The 11678-nt window shown below is 36.7% G+C and overlaps 1 pseudogene; it reads right to left on the reverse strand.

Annotated features, from left to right (window-relative positions):
- Positions 1–9435: 9435 nt before the first annotated feature.
- Positions 9436–10364, reverse strand: LOC100398821 (esterase D pseudogene; annotated as a pseudogene).
- Positions 10365–11678: the final 1314 nt, after the last annotated feature.

Here is an 11678-nt window from a genome sequence, read left to right on the forward strand (position 1 = left end):
AATTGATTTTTATTATTGTTGTTGCTGAGGCAGAATCTTATTCTGCAGCCCAGGCTAGATTACGGCAGTGTGATCATGACCCATTGCAGCCTCGATCTCCCAGGATCAGACTATCCTCCCACCTCAGCCTTCTGAGTAGCTGGGACCACAGGCATGTTTCACCTTGCCTGATAATTATTAATTTTACTTTTTGTAGAGGTATTGTCGCCACTATTTTTCCTGGGGCAGTCTTGAACTCCTGGGCTCAAGCAATCCTGCCACCTTGGCCTCCCAAAGTGCTGGGATTACAGGTGTAAGCTACTGCACCTGCCATGGAGCTCATTTTTAGTATTCATTTTGCTTATAAGAAAGTCTGTCTTTCTCAAGACCATACAACTGGTAAAATCCTGATCCAGGAATTTAAATAAAGATACATTAATGTCTATATTTTAAAATCTGAGAATTCTTATATTGACCCAGAGCGTTCTACCCAATTAAGGTGTCTTTTCCAAGCTCCCAAGTGTCTTTTATTTCCCAGGATTGTAAGAAGGACAATAATTTATATGTTGAGGTGTTCTTAGAGAAGAAATATTATTTCAGGCATTATTCTAAAGAGCTCTGTTCTGATTCTTAAAGAAATAAAACATTCCTTATTTTTACTTTGTTAACAAAGTACTTGCAGGAAAAGAGAAAACAGCCAAAACAAAAACACATCCAAAGTAAAGAAACCTGGTAAATAACACTCTTTCATTTTTGTTCTTAAATATTATATCCTGATAGATAACATAGGTTTCTGGTTGAAGCTTGGGTTTAGAAGTCAGTTATACCAGCAATTCTAATTTCTTTTACCTTGTTTCAATTTTCCTTTTATCATTAACATTTATCAGCCTCCCGCAGACCACATAATTTACATTTTAATTATTTTGGTTTATTGTTTCTCTCCTTCAACTTGAATTTAAGCTACATGTGACCAGGGATCTTTCTTTGGTTCTCTGATATATCCCAGCACTAGCGTGATACCTGGCATATCTTAGGAACTTAATAAAATTTGCTGATTGAATGAATGAACATGTACCTGGGTCGAAATTCTCACTTTTCTACTTATCAAAAAAAGAACTTAAGAACATTATTTAAATTTCTTTGGTCTTTTTTAAAATTGTGGCAAAATATACATTACACAGAATTTACCATTTTAACAATTTTTAAGGGTATAGATCGTGGCACTCAATACAAACCTTGTTCTGTAACCATTACAGATTAAAGTCATGCACTGGACCTTTTTGGCAAAATATAGATTACACAGAATTTACCATATTAACATTTTTTAAGCATACAGATCTGTGGCATTCAATCCATAACTTGTTCTGCAACCATCTCCACTATCAATATCCAGACCTTTATCACCTGCTCCAACTGAAACTCTACACCTTTCAAACAACTTCCCATTCCCTCATCCCCTCAGCTTCATCAATTATACTTCTCATTTTGTATATGAATTTGGTTCCTTACTGCAGCCACATCCTCGTCTGCCCAAACAATTCTCCCACCTCCTGAGTAGCTAGGACCTCAGGTGTGCTTCACTATACCTGGCTAATTTATTTATTTTATTTTTTGTAGAGACAGGTTTTTCACCATGTCTTCCGGGCTGGCCTTGAACTCCTGGGCTCAAGTAATCCTCACATAAGTGAAATCATGCAGTTTGTCTTTTTGTGACTGGCTTATTTCACTTAGCAAAATGTTCATGCATGCTGTAGCATGTGCCAGAATGTCCTTGCTTTTTAAAGGTGAGTGATACTCCATTCTATGTGTGTACCACATTTTGTTAATCCATGAACACTTATTGGCTATTGTGAATAATGCAGCAATGAACATGGGTGTACAAATACCAGTTTGAGTCCCTGTTTTTAATTATTTGGGGTATATATTCAGAAGTGTAATTGTCGGATTGTGTTAGTAATTTTATTTTTAGTTTTTTGAGGAATCGCCATACTGTTTTCCACATTAGCTGCACCATTTTACATTCCCACCAGCAATGCACAAAGACTACAACTTCTTCACTTCGTTGCAAACACTTATTATTTTCTTCTGTTTATTTTGATACTGGCCATCCTCATGAATGTTAGGTAAACTTTTCTGAGTTTAAATAACTCTACTATATAATAAAAATATACCAGAGTAGGTATTCACTAAAAGGAGGCTTTCTTTTATTTATTGCTGTATTTCAGAAGAAATTTTCCATATGAATGTTGAGTTGCTTCCATTTTTCCTGTGATTATCTAAAATTCATTCAGATTGGTATAGCAGTAAATCAAACCAGAAGATTTAAAAGGAAGAGAACAGAGGTTTTGATTTGATTTTTTTCTTCTTTCACCCATGAAATTATTGATGGCTGGATCTAGTGGAAAGAGTTCAAATGATTATAAACTGAGACGTAATTTTAGTGACTTTTGTTTTATTTCAGTGAGAAAGACCTTTGAGGAAAATTTAACATATTAAGACACTCTAAAACAAGTATAAAAAGTTCTACCCTTGAATTAAAATACATAATTACTTTTGAATATTTAATTGATTTCACCATTGTACTATTTATGAAAAGTTAACACTTCATAGTTCTTCTTTCTGACCCTTTGGTGACTCATGCTTAGCCTAGAGTTAAGAAACCAAGTTTCTGGTGCTTAGAAAACTTTTATCTTTAATATTCAGTTTACCTTGCTTCAATTCAGCAAAAGCTTACCAAACAGACATCATGGCAAAGACATGTACTAAATACAAAGAAGAATAAGAACTAATCTACACCTTTGAGAGCTTATAATCCAGACAAGAAAGAACATGATAGTCATTATTTTCACCATTTAAAAATATGAGAAGATTGGACTGATATGGCAGAAAGAAACATACATCTCCACCTCTTCTTTTGCCTAAAATACCATGAAATCAAAGAAAAATAATATCCGTCTCTCTTAACAATTTCTATATTGATACCTATCTATGAACACAGTAACAGAAGGAATAAAAAAACTTTATTGTAACAATTTCCAAGTATGACAAGAGGATTGGAGCAATATGAAAGAAGAAACATGTATGTCCAATTGCTCTTCTGCCTAAAATGCCATGAAATAAAAAATATATTTATATTTAAAATAATAAATCTGCAGTAGCTCAAGAAAACCAGGAAAGAGGTCTGAAAGCTGTCTACAAAACCTGAAATATGTTTATCTTCCATCCAAAATCACAAAAGTAGTTTATGATTAAATATAACTAGAACCCATACTGAGATGGGCAGGGTACTCAAAACATATTCATAAAACAACAAAATTACTAATAATTTTAGGAAAATCAAAACAAAGACTTCACAGAAAAGCAAAGAAAGGAAACAATAACAAAAAAGAGATACAATAAAGAAAATAAACTTCTAGTATAGAATTCTGCATAGATAAGATATCAACTAAAGATAGTGAAAATGCAAACTAAGGTCGTTAAAATGGAAAAACAAAAACAAAACCCTCTATAAATGGATTGAATAGAGAATGGGTACAGCGCTAAATCTGTGAGCTGGGGAATGGAACCGAGGATATCTCCCAGAACATAGCACTAAAGATCAAAGAAATAGAGATAATGAGAGAAAGGGCAACAGACAAGTAAAAGAAATTCCAACATCAATTTGATAGGAATTCTAAAAAGAGCAAAGAGAATGGAATGGGAGAAATGAAAAAGAAATCATAAAAACTAAAGAAGAAAACTTGGAATCTAATTGAACAAGTGAAAGGTGTTAAAGCCCCAAGAAAGATGGATGAAAATAGGGACTGGGCGCGGTTGCTCACACTTATAATCCCAGCACTTTGGGAGGCCGAGGCCGGTGGATCACAAGGTCAAGAGATCGAGACCATCCTGGTCAACACGGTGAAACCCCGTCTCTACTAAAAATACAAAAATTAGCTGGGCATGGTGGCCCATGCCTGTAGTCCCAGCTACTCGGGAGGCTGAGGCAGGAGAATTGCTTGAACCCAGGAGGCAGAGGTTGCAGTGAGCCGAGATTGCACCATTGCACTCCAGCCTGGGTAACAAGAGCGAAACTCTGTCTCAAAAAAAAAGAAAAAAAAAAAAATAGGCGGGTGCAGTGGCTCATTCCTGTAATCCCAGCACTTTGGGATGCTGAGGCAGGTGGATCACTCGAGGTCAGAAGTTTGAGACCAGCCTGACCAACACGAAGAAACTTCGTCGCTACTAAAAATACAAAATTAGCCAGTGTAGTGGCACATGCCTGTAATCCCAGCTACTCGGGAGTCTGAGGCAGAAGAATCACTTGAACCCAGGAGGTGGAGGTTGCAGTGAACCAAGATTGTGTCACTGCACTCCAGCCTGGGTGACAAGAGCGAAACTCAGTCTCAATAAATAAATAAAAAATAAATAAACACCTAGGCCACCATACTGAAGTTTTAGAAATTCAAAGACAAAAAGAAAATCCTGCAAGATTTGGGAGGGAAAAGAACTGGTTAACTACAAGAAACACCCCACAAATCAGATGAACAAGAAATTATCTTCTTTGCAATACTGCTAGGTAGAAGATAACAGTGCTGTATCTTTGATGTTATCATTAAAAAAAAAAACTCTGTTTTTGAACCTAAAATGCTTAGCTAAATCGATATTCAAAATAGCAACTGTTTGAAATGTGTAACAAGTCAGAATAGTTCTCTGAGAAAATCACTCAAGTATAACACAGGAGAAAAAGAGCCCAAGCAGTAGGAAGAAGCAAGCTAGCAGAAAAAGTGGTGAGCCAAGAAACCAAGAAGCCCGGTTTAATTTCAATACTTGAAGAAGTATAGTATAAATAAATAAATTAGGAATCAAATTCTGGAATAAAAATTCAGATGATTTTAACATAGGGAGATGATAGAGGTGATAATCACCAAAAAAAAAAAGCATGTTAAAGTGATACATTAAAATACAGAGTTTATCTGGTTTTTAAAATAAGTTATATGCTATTTACAATGGGATAGAACAGAGTATATAGCAGACAAACTTTTATGACCACAACAGCATAGCTATATGTTGACAAACTCATAGAAATATATGAAAATATTAATAAATATAGTATTATAATTTGAGAATAATATGCCCATAAGAATCAACAGTATACAAAAAATAAAAATGTGGAGGCTTTAAATGACAAAATTAACAACTCTTATTTAATAGATAATAAAGAAATGTATATACTAGACACAGACTTCATATTTTAAAAAATAAAATAAATTCAATAATTCACAATTTTATTAGGCCCCAAAAAACAGAAAAGATAGCGATTAATTCTGACTGAAAGGGGAGAAGATACAGAATATTCCAGATAGACCAAAGTATTCCAGGAAGAGTGAACAGTACATGCAATGCTTATCCTTCAGTTTTTGCCCAACCCCATTTCTCTAAGTACACTGTATTCCATGTGGCTCTTTAATTACTTTCAGCTAGATGTTGGAAAAACTAAGTTCACAGCATTAATATTGTTTCAGTGGAAAAGGATGGAGAAAAGATAAGCATTCATATTTAACTTTTCCATCTCAGCTATCACTAGTGCCCTTAAATATGCAATAAACAATGTTATATTAAGTTTTTTAAAACACTTGAGATAGTTGATAATAGTTTGGATTTGTGTCCCCACCCAAATCTCATGTCAAATTGGAGAAGGTGTCCAGCGGGAGGTGACTGGACCATGGGGCAAATTTCTCCCATGTTGTTCTTGTGATAGTGAATGAATTCTCATGAGATCTTCCCTCCTCAGTTTCTCTATCCTGTTCTGTGTAAACCATAAAAGAAATTATAAAAACTATATTTTTATTCTTGTTAGCACAGAATAAAAAGAAAAAAATGTTTTGAGATAAATTAGAAGGCAAATACTGCTTGGACTCTTGTTGACATGGCAGAACTCACTCATCACTTTTTAATTCTATAAATGTTTCTTGGTTTAAAGAAAACATTGTCCTGGGGTCTGTTTGTAGTCCTACCATTTCAAATAATATAATAGTGAATAACTACTGTATCTTACTTCAGTAAGGTTTATGGACATGATAGGGCAGGGAGGGAGATAACACTCCTAAGAATAGAGCTATGGACTGAAATTATGTTCCTCCAAATTTATATGGTGAAATCTTAACTGCCAGTATGATGGCATTTGAAGATGAAGCCCTTTGGGAGATAATTAGGTTTAGGTTCGGTCATAAGGGGTCCATCATGTTGGAATTAATGTTTTTATGATAAGAGACACCAGAGAGAGATGGCAGTCATCTACGAGCCAGGAAGAGAGCCCTCAGCAGCCCTCAACCATGCAGGCACCCTGATCTCAGAGTTCCAGCCACCAGAATTGAGAGGAAATTCTTTTCTGTTGTTTAAGCCTCCCAGTCTATAGTTAGCAGAATGAAATAACTAACACAAATAGTATCATAAACTAGCCAAGGACAAGAGAAATGTTCTGGGTTAGTGAGCTTTGCTTATATAAGGATGAATTTACTTAGATGTAAATTCATATATGAAATATATACTTTATAACTCATCACAAATAACACTCAAATAAGAACCTCAATAAAATAGTATCAAATAACACCAATAGAGGTCTATAAATGAGAAGTTTCTTGGTAACCTCCCTGGAACCTTATAAACCTTGGTCTTGGCCAAATTCCCAGTAGCTGCTTTCACCCAGGTTTCTGTGTGAGACCCCAGAGACAGTCTTCTTAACCTGCACAAACCCACAGAAAGCACGAAGCTCTAAGAAGTCCTTGCCAACACTTTTTTTCTAGCTTTTGTCCAAATATGAATGAGACAAAGCGTGTCTCAGAGGTGCAGCAAGCCCATTAATTCTGCTTCTGTGGCCAACTAAATAGAATGAGAATCTTTATAACAGAGGGTGTCATACATACTATACAGTCCTCAGTCATCTAGCTCTCCTGCACATACAGAAATCAACTTTTAAACACTAGATGCCTATGATTGAAAATCTTCCTTCTTTTGAATCTTTGTGTTGTACTTTTATCCTCTTTTCTCATTTTTCCGTAGTTTTTATATTTAATCACCCTCCTGTAATATGTCTCCTATTTTCCTCATGATTGTTCTGTACATTTTATCTTTTTACATCCATTTTTAACTAATCTGCTTTTTTAGCTTAAAAACTTTTTTTCTCCTCACCCACTAACTTGAAACCAGGTAAATGGTTGCATCTTATTCATCCTAAAAACGTCCTACTTTTTTTTCCCATCTTTCCAAGAATTCCCAGTTCCTCAAATTGTTCACAGAACTCCCGTTGTTGTGGGGTTTTGGGACTTTCTACTAACAAAGATGACTTTTCCCACCCCCGTGCTAGAACAAGATTAAAGATTAGGAGTAGGGTGAGTTAACAGCTAGATGAAATTGAGAGACAGAATAAAGTAAGAAGGTAGAGGGAGTTGCTTCTCCTCACTGAAAGGATGGCTACTTTTAGGGTATCAAGCATGGAGTCTTTATGGATTACACTGGTTCATTCCCACTGCACCCCACTGAAGCCTACGTCTCTTTTATCAAAATCGAAGATGTGTGCTTGTGAATATTTCCCATAGGAGTGACATTTGATTTAAAGACACTTTCTGAATCTGAACACTTTACCATGGACTCCTTAATTGCAATAAAACTGATGAAAAACACCTGGGAATATCAGTAGTCTATCAACCTGTGATTCACTATAAGACGGAGGAAAATTAGACTTTTAAAATTTTACCAAATGCAAAGTTTCACGTTTTAATATTCAGAATCTCCTGGAAGATTGTATAAAATGCTGGTTGCTTGGCAGTGGATGATACCGGGAGGCTGAAAGTTACTCCAGAGAATAAAGACTCCCAGATTCTGAGATCTAACTTTGGCCACCTGCTTAACTAAATGTTCTGGACTAAAAAGTTTTTCCGACCACAGAAAGTGTCATGTAGCATAGTGAAGCAGCACACACAGTTGGAGCAAAGACTATGTACCGATGCTTGTCCTGACTTTGCCATTCTTATATTACCTTGGGATAATTACTTCTAGCCTCAATTTCCACATCTGTAAAATGAGGATAACACTGTTTCCTATTTCGTAGAATTTTTAGAGAATTTAAAGAGCTACTAAATACATAAAACTTAGAACAGTTCCTAGTACATACGAAACACCAAATATAATTTAGCTTTTAGTCTTAAGGATACCTCACTAGTCTTCCTTAAAACTATACTAAATCCCTCAGGCGTAATTCTATACCTCTGCGCAGTCATTTAAAGTTACAAGTCTTCCAATACTCAGGAGAAAGATCTTTGCCCTGTCCAGAAGTTGAACAATATACTGAGCATGTCCTAGAGCATGGTTTTGTGACCAGGAAGAAAGAAAACATCTGGAATCAGAAATGCTGGAGTTTTGTTTTAAGCTTTTTTTGAGAAACAAAGATGTGGTCATTAACCAATACTTTTTATTTATTAATTTTAGTAATTATAAAATGTGAACCACGGAGGCTGGCTGAGCGAAGAAACTGTGTAGTATGAACTTCGAACTGTGAACACTGGTTATAGAAACATGGATTTTGTTATTCAATAAAATTAAAAATGCAGTAGCTTATTTGGTACCTACATCATGATATGCTGCTGAATAGTTATGCATAACAAATTAATTTGTTAGCATTGCATTTATAACACCATACCAAAATTCAGCTACTCAGGAGGCTGACGCAGGCAAATCGCTTGAACCCTGGGGGTGGAGGTTGCAGTGAGCTGAGATCACGCCATTGCCCTCCAGCCTGGGCGACAAGGTGAGACTACATCTCAAAAGAAAATCTTTTTTATTAATTTTTGGAGAGGCTGCATGGATTTAAGGTGGCAGACTCTGGAGCCAAACTCCTAATACTTGAAACCCACCCCCACTACCTACTTGCTGCACGAACTCTGGCAGCTTACTTAACTCCCCTCTCTACCTCAGTTCCCTCATTGTAAATGGAGAAATAACTAAACCTCCCCATTAGATTGTGATAATAACTAAATTCCATAATATATGCAAAGCACCTAGAATAGTGCTGGACATATAGTAAACTCCCCGAAATTGTTAGCTTACATTATTATTACTCACTTAGCATTTTTCTGATCAACATTAGATATAAATTTTAATGGTTTTATTTTAAAACTGCAGGGCATTTTAATGGTCATTTAAATTTAATATATTATAATGGATCGCTTAATGGTTAGACTGTACATCATCAGCATTATGCACACCCACAAGAAAATCGGGTGAAGACACAATGGCTTGGAAACTTACTTGAAAATAAAGTGTTTTTTTTTTTAGGTTTTAGATCTTTATTCAGATTTCTTTTTAGGTTTTATATCTTTATTCAGATGTGATTCAACTATAGAATCACATCTGAATAAAGATATAAAGCCTAAAAATTGGATTTTAGCATTATAAAATCCAATGTTTTGAAATTTTTTTGCTCAGCAATACAGTTGTATTTTACAACTTTTATAATCCTGAAGAGATTCTCTTATTTGGAGTTTTCATGCATTCAGGTATTTGGCATGATGCCTGATGTGATCAGTAATAAAGGTTGCAATGAAGTAGTAGCTATGATCATAACCCTCTTGTAATCGAAAAACAACTGGGATTTTCCTTTCTGTACAGGCAGCTATGAAGCTATCAGGGGGTAACTGTTCATCTAAAAGAAACTGGTCATCTTTTCCTTGATCAATTAGTATGTCCAGCTGAGAACCTGGATAGGATTTCACAAGATGGGGAGCATCATATGCCTTCCATTTACTTTGATCTTTTCCCAAATATCCACTAAAGGCTTTTTTGCCCCAGGGACAGAGTACAGGGTTGCAAATTGGAGCAAATGCTGACACAGATTTGTATTTTCCAGGATTTTTCAAAGCACAGATCAGAGCTCCATGGCCTCCCATGGAGTGACCAAAAATAGATGTCTTTTGGGGATCCACTGGAAAATTGGCATTTATGAGTTGGGGGAGCTCCTCTGTGATGTAAGAGTACATTCTATAGTTGGTTTTCCAAGGATCTTCTGTGGCATCAGCATAAAATCCAGCACCAGTGCCAAAGTCCCAGCTCTCATCTTCTCCTTTAACATTGCAGCCACGAGGGCTGGTGTCTGGAGCAATGACAAAAAGACCATGTTCTGAAGCAGCTTGATGATAACCAGATTTTGATATAAAATTCTGTTCTGTGCAAATTAAACTTGAAAGCCAATTCAGTGCAGGGCACTTTCCAGTTTCTGCCTTTGGTGGTAAGTAGACAGCAAATTTCATTTTGCAGTTCAGTTCAACATTGACATGTTCAAAAACTTTCTGCAATCCCCCAAAGCACTTGTTGCTGGAAATCTGCTTCAATGCCATTCTTCTCCTGTCCAATTGTTGATTGCTTTTTGCTCAAACCAAAGCGTACACGATCCTTCGGCAGCGGAGTTACCAGAAGACCAAAAAATAAAGTTTCTTTTGGTCATGTCCGTGATCTATGGCTACCTCTTCTCGACACCAGTTGTTCAGTTCTACCACCCATCTCTTCTTCAGTGGGACTCACTGAGTGCATGAAGTGTTTGGGGGCAGAAGGCTCCGGATAGCAGATTCTTAGGTTCCATGGACCGTGAGTCTACCAATTTCCTTCCTGGAATTGCCTGCAAAATTAAACATGCAAGGAAGACAGGAAGAATCTAGAGATCTCAGAAAAAATGTAGGAAAAGAATATAGGGAAAATGGGCTTAGAAATAAGATAGAATTAAGGTTAAGAGTTAAGAGTAAGGCTAGGCTCAATGGCTCACGCCTGTAATCCTAACACTTTGGGAAGCTGAGGCGAGCAGATCACCTGAGGTCAGGAGTTCGAGACCAGCCTGGCCAACATGACAAAACACTGTCTCTACTAAAAATGCAAAAATTAGCTGGGCGTGGTGGCAGGCATCTGTAATCTCAGCTACTAGGGAGGCTGAGGCAGGAGAATTGCTTGAACCGTGGGTGGTAGAGGTTGCAGTGAGCCACCATAGTGTCACTTCACTAAACCTGGGCAAAAGAACAAACTCTATCTCAAAGAAGAAAAAAAAAAAAGTTGAGTAAAAGTAGGATGAAAAAAAGAAGAAAGGGAAAGGATTTTACTAGCTCCAGTATCTTTTAGCTACTTCTCATCAGCCACCCTCTAGCTTCCTCTAAAACTGCTCATCCGATTCAGATGTATGGCTGGGTGCTGGAAAGTAGGTGTAATCTTTCCCTTCCTGTAGTACTTCGGTCATTTTATCCTTCATGCATTAATTCAATATGCCATTATGTAGCACTTTCTCTGGGCAAAGCAATCATTCTATTAGACATTTCCCCTGGAGAAGGGAAAAGCAATTACCCAGATGAAAAAAAAAAAAGACACAAGGGTTTGTGGTTTGCTGGAAGAAACTGATAAGGATACAGAAACATTACAATCAAGTTAGTGATCATAAGAGAGAGGAATGACTAGTTCTGCCTGGGTAATCGGGGACATTTTCTCAGAGGACTTAACACTCAAGTAAGTCTCTAAGGACAACTAGGTACTCCTCAGCCTAAAATAAACCATATTTCATAGGGTCTGAGGCATGCAGAAGCATGATGTATTCTGGAAGCTGTAGTTCCTTATGGTTGTAATAGAGGGAGTGTGGGTGAAGGCAGAAGACGTGGAGGAGGAGGTGGGGTCGTTGAGAAATCATGCGC

This window comes from Callithrix jacchus, chromosome 4 (assembly GCF_049354715.1).
Source record: "Callithrix jacchus isolate 240 chromosome 4, calJac240_pri, whole genome shotgun sequence".
Classification (NCBI taxonomy): Eukaryota; Metazoa; Chordata; class Mammalia; order Primates; family Cebidae; genus Callithrix; species Callithrix jacchus.